A 6,147-nucleotide genomic window follows, 5' to 3' on the forward strand; every position below is an offset into this window, starting at 1 on the left:
GAGGAGCAGGAAGGGAGGAGGGAGTAGGAGGAGGGAGGACGGAGTAGAAGGAGGGAGGGAGAAGGGTTGAGGAGGGAGTAGGAGGAGGGAGGGAGGAGGAGGAAATAGGAGGAGGAGGGAGTAGGGGGAGGGTGGGAGGAGGAGAGAGGAGGAGGAGGAGGGAGTGGGGGAGGGTGGGAGGAGGAGGGAGTAGGAGGAGGGAGGAGGAGGGAATAGGAGGAGGGAGGGAGGAGGGAGTAGGAGGATGGAGTAGGAGGAGGGAGTAGGGGGAGGATGGGAGGAGGAGGGAGTAGGGAGAGGGAGTGAGGAGGAGGGAGTAGGGAGAGGGAGTGAGGAGGAGGGAGGAGGGAGAGGGAGTGAGGAGGAGGGAGTAGGAGGAGGGAGGAGAAGGAGAATGGTGGGCAGGGTGAGCAGAGGCCAAGAAGGCAGGGAGGCACTGTGTGGAGCCAGTGTGAGGGAGCTGAGTTGCCAGAGGGACCTTGGGGCTGAAGAATGGTGACAGGGCCAGGACACAGGGACAGGAAACCCCATGAGCTGCCGAGCTGAGTGCCTCCTAAGGGATCCACTGTGGTGGGAGGCTTGGCAGCCCACGCCTGGGCAGGACTTGGAGTTTTAGCACTGGGAGTTGGTGGCTCCCCTCCCTTCTGTCTGCTTAGCCTCGGTTAATGTGGGAGCTGGAGGTGTGGACTCTTCTGTGGCTAGCAATGGAGATCAGGGCCCTCCAGCTTCAGTCTCCTGGGAGCCTCTGGGGCAGTGCTGGGTCAGGCCCTGCCCCTCTGTCCGTGGCGTGGTCAGCTTCCCTGGCCGTAGGTCCCCTGTGCAGCTCGGCCAGGGCAGGCAGGCAGTGCCCACCATGCTGGCCACAGGGCCCTTCCCCAGGGAAGTGGGCATGGAGCCAGAAGGTGTCACTGTGACTCCTTTATGGGCAACTGGAGACCCCCAGGCATTTGGATCCTGTACTTCCAATGCTCAAGTCTCCTGCCTCCAGCGTGGGCTTGGGTCACTCCAGGGGCATTCAGCTGGGAGCACAGCTTTTTCCACTGGGCCCACCTGAAGGCCCAGAGAGACCCAGAGCTCCTGGAATCACACAGCAAGTGGGAAGGAGCAACAAGCTGTCCCCCGACCTGGCCCACAGTGACGGCCTGGGCAGGGTGGCCAGCTCTGAATGGCGGAAATAGGCACTGAATGTCTGCGGCCAGTGACATTTATGGGGCCCCAGGGGCGTCCTTAGTGCCAAATAACCAGGCCTACATACCGAGGACAAACATGAAACCCAGGCCCACATGGAGGTTGTGAAGGTTTTATGGGGGCATCTGGGCCCTTGCTGCCTGGGGTGGGGGTGGGACAGGATCTTCCCAGGAGTCCTCACCGCCCTCCCAGAGGAAGCGGGACTGATCTCTGCGAAGTGTATGACTTCAACTGGGGAGCTGGGAAATCCTGGTTCCTCGAGGCCCCCACCAATCAGCAACCGTGGGGCTGGGAGGAGGCTGAAACCCTGCTGGCACGGCAGGGGCCCAGAGACCCCACCTTGACTTGGCCTCTCAGTTCCTTTTCCACACTGGCCAATGCATGTGGCTCAATGCAACATGAACAAAAGAAGACAGTAGGCCCACTCCTCCTGTCCAGGGGTTGCTGGGCAAACCCCTCCCAGGGGTGGCCCTGAAGGGAGAGGTGAGGCAGGGGCTCCCCGGGGGCAGGGATCCTAGGAGGAGCGGCCCGGGGTGCCCTGGCAGTTTCGAGCCTAGGAGGGAGCAGAGCCCAGGAGGAGCACTGAGGCTCTCAGATGCACACAGACTGGAGCCAGGGCGCTTGGAGGAGTGCACACACACCTTGAGGAGTGCCCAGGCCCCCAGGCCAGTCCCTGCAGCCTTGTGTGTGAAGATGACAGGGCTTTGTGGGCCTCTCACCCCATGTTGGGTGGTCCAAGAGCTGCCAGGGACTGTGCCCCACTCCTGGACCTCCTGCTGCGGTCCCCGCATAAGGGCTGGCTGGGGCACTGTGCCTGAGGCTCACAGCAGGAAGGGTGGCTGCCCACCGGGTCATACAGGGGCATCTGCAGAGCCACCCACCGTGAACAGCACCTCAGGCTTAGGGGACAATGATCCTCCCCAGTCCAGGGCTGGGGCCGTGTGAGAGCCGCCCTCTTATTCCCCTGGTGGAATGTGAGGGCCAGATGCTCTTGGGAGCTCAGGCACAGACAGAAGCCACAGTGAACCTTCCAGGGAACATGCCCCCATCCAGGACCCCATGGAGACGTTGCCCTCAGCTGGTGCCCACTGACCCCAGGAGATCCCCTGGTTGACACCCGGCTAACCCCCCGCTGCCTTGGCTCCCGCTGCCCCCAGCCGAGGGTGACTGGCCGAGTGCCAAGCCCCAGTGGCATGGTGGGGATGCACACCCCCCACCCCATCTGTACCCAGACCACAAAGTCCCCTTGGCAGACCCAGAGCAGTGCTGGGGGTCCCACGAGGCCTGCCTGGTCAGGGAGGGTCCAACTGCCTTGTCCCCATGACAGTCTGGGAAGGACTGCAGCTGGGGGCCAGGATGTCACAGGGCTACCTGGCCTCGGCAGAGGGTTCATGAACAGCTGGGTCTAGACTAGAGCAAGGCTGGGAATGCTCTAGCAGGAATGGGGAATGGCCCGCCTGGCCAGCTGTGTGCTTCTGGCCACCCCTCCACCTGACATGCTCAGGTCACAGCCCAGAGAGGACCAGGGCAGAGCCAAGGTTGGGTTCAGCTAGGTCTCTGGGAGCTGCCAGCCCTGTGATCACAGCTGTGTCTCCAGACTCAAGGTGGGGCTACATGCCCCAGACCCCTGGGTGAGGCTGTGTACCCCAGGCCCCTGGGTGGGGCCACATCCCCCAGACCCCCGGGTAGGGTCACATCACGTCCCCCAGACCCCAGGGCAGGGCCATGTCCCCCAGACCCCAGGGTGAGGCTGTGTACCCCAGGGCCCCGGGTGGGGCCACATACCCCAGACCCCAGGGCAAGCCTTGTCTCCCAGACCCCAGAGTGGGGCCACATCCCTTGGGCCATGTCCCCCAGACCCCAGGGTGAAGCTGCGTCCCCCAGACCCCAGAGAAGCCACATCCCTAAGACCCCAGGGCAGTGCCATGTCCCCCAGACCCCAGGGTAGGGCCACATCCCCCAGACCACAGGGTAGGGCCATGTCCCCCAGACTCCAGAGTGAGGCTGTGTCCCTCAGACCACAGGGTGGGGCCACATCCCTCAGACTCCAGCGTGGTGCCACGTCCCCCAGACCCGAGGGTAAGTCCATGTTTCCAAGACCCCAGGGTGGGGCTGCATCCCCCACACCCCAGGCAGGCACGGGCTCCTCTCCTGCCATGAGGTGTTGGTTTCCTTTCCACCTGGAGGCCTTTGGGCAAGGGGTACCCTGTGGTGCCCGTGGGGCTGCACCTTCTCGGCTGAGGGGTCTGGCTGTGTGGGAGGAGGGGCGCCCCTTTCCAGTCACCATCCAGGGCCTGGCCAGTCTGTGGGGCTCCAGAGCCAGCTGTGTGTGGGGTGGGTCTGCGAGGTGGCCAGGGTCCCACCCCGGGGTTTGCAGTGCCCAGGTGCCTGACTGTGAGCAGAGGCCGGGCCCTGGCTCTAGATTCTCTTAGGCTCGAATTTCAAGGGCTTCGGGTCAGGACCACCTTCCAGGGAGGGACAGGTCTTCCTCGGAGCTATAGGATGTGGGGGTATGCCAGTTTTCCAGTTCCCCCACTGCCCCACACTGTCTTGGGTCTCCTTGGAGACCCTAGCCTCAGCCTGGGGTGTGGGGAGCCCCTCCTTGCTCACCATCAGGAATCCCTGCCCCAATGGTGCCCACAGTGGGGCTGGAGGAGAGGATGGCAGGAGCACCTACGCAACCCAGGCTTGGGGGTCTGGCAGCACCACCGGCCAGGCCAGGCTGGCATGTCCTGGGTTCCCGAGCCCTGCCTGGCCCCTGCTGCCCTGGTCTTGGCTTGGGGATCAGTTGCTCTCTCAGGTTGGGTGTTAGAGGCAATGCGAGGCTGCCTCCCTTCCACGTCAGCCCCACCCCCTGCTTGGTGCTCTCCTGAGAGTTCTAGGATGGAGTCCTCTGCCCACTGTCCTGGCCTGCACATGTGGCCCTGGGCCCACAGCCTCTGGACGGCAGGAGGTCTGTTCTCCCGGACCGATGACTCTTTTCCTCAATGCACGGGTAGGGAGACCAAGGCCCAAGAGGCCAGGGCCAGCCAGAGAGCCCCTCCCCCTGCCGACCAGGCTCAACCAGGTCACACCACCCGCAGGACCTCCCCAGGCCACCAGGGAGACTCAGAGACACACACACACACACACACACTCACAGTGGGTAAGACAGAGACAGACACAAAGTCAGAAAGACAGAGACAAAAAGAGACAAAGACAGAATGAAACAAAGAGAGTCAGAGGCAGAGACACACACAGACATAGAGAGACAAAGACTCGCCTGGCCTGGCGATCAGGGGTCAGGGTAAGCCGTCCCTGTTCCCCTAGGAGCAGCCTCAGATCAGGGGCTTCTTCCCACCTGGAGTCTCCTCTCCCATCCCTGGGGATGCTGGAGATGGGCAGTGGGCTCAGCCTGGGGGGTGGGGGGTGGAGCTGTGCCCTCACAGGAGCCCATCTTGGGGCTCTGTCATGGGCACCCCCACCCTCCTCTGCAGCTTCTCCACTGTGAGGCTGGTCCCCATTTTCTTGTCCCTACCCACCTTCTCCCTAATGCTGGACTTCAGTTTCCTCAGGTGGTCACCTGCCCCAAGTCTGCCCCTCCATCTGTTCCCCTGACAATGTTCTGACCCCTGAGGCCAGCGTTCCTGCCTTGCCTATGGCTCACATGCTGTCCAGGCCCAGGAACTCTGCCTAGACCCTCCTGGCCTTCTCACCTGCAGGTGGAACTCCCATCACAAATGACTCAAGTGTGCCACCTCCTCCTGCAGGCAGCTTCCCGGGATTGCCTGTCCAGGCCTCGGCGCCACTCTCAGAGACAACGCATCTATCCTGGGCAGGGTGCCTTCGGGGATGATGCCCATGGGAGAGGGGCTTTTTGAGGCCCGGTGGGCTTCCTGGAATGTCCCAGTGCATGTCCCCAGTGGGGGCTTGGCTGTGGACAGGAGGCCCGATGTGCCCTGGGTGCAGCCAAGGAGGAGGCCAGGCAGCCCCACAGACTGCTCTGTCTAGCATGGTCGCTGGGACAGGGGAGGAGGGGTACTCATGGAAATTCTGCTGAATTCATGACGTCAAGCTCACTGGGTCAGAGCTGGAGGGCTGGCCAGGGGCTCAGGAGAGGCTGGGTCTGGTTCAGGCTCCCCAGGAAGGGGAGCGCTGCAGGGGGAGGTATCGCAGCGTCCTTGACTCCCAGGGCCAGCCCCCGATGGACCTTTTGGGCCGGGGAGGTAACCAGAAGGGCTGGCTAGGGGGGTCTCTGCTGGGGTCTGTGAGCTCCAAGGTCACTTGAAGATCCCTCCTGATGGATCCTGAGCTTCTACCAATTCACAGGCCTGAAAGAAAAAGGGCTAGGGCCCTCCTGCTCCTAGTTACCCACCCGGAAAGACTAGCCAGGTTCTTGTGCAATTGGGAATCTTTTACATAAGACTGAGCCTAAATGGAGGGAAAAGCAAACAGTTGGCACAACATAACTGCACAGACCCAACGGGCACCATGCCTGATCCTCTTCTTGGAATGTCCACTTCCTGACTGCCAGAGGCTGTTGACAAGCCTGGAACTGGGCCAAGAAATTGAAAGTTACAGCACCAAAGGCAGGAGCGCAGGGCACGGACAGGATAGGACCTGGAAGTGACGTGTGGCCCAGGTCCCCACATTGACATGGGAATGCTGTGGAGAGACAGGACGTGGAGGGGACATGTGGCCCAGGTCCCCCTGTGGACACGGGAATGCCATGGAGGGACAGGATGTGGAGGGGATGTGTGGCCCGGGTTCCCCCCACCATGGACATGGGGACACTGTGGAAAGACAAAACACTGAGGGGCTGCGTGGCCCAGGTCACCTCATGGATATGAGGATCCTGTGGAGACAGGACACTGATATTGTCTGTCCCTATGTGTCTGTCTCACTGTCCTGTCTCTCCTGCTTCCATGGCCACCAGCCTCTCTGGGCTGACACTGAGGAAGGGACACTGAGCAGGGCTCC

The sequence above is a fragment of the Papio anubis genome, chromosome 1 (assembly GCF_008728515.1).
Source record: "Papio anubis isolate 15944 chromosome 1, Panubis1.0, whole genome shotgun sequence".
In the NCBI taxonomy this organism is placed as follows: Eukaryota; Metazoa; Chordata; class Mammalia; order Primates; family Cercopithecidae; genus Papio; species Papio anubis.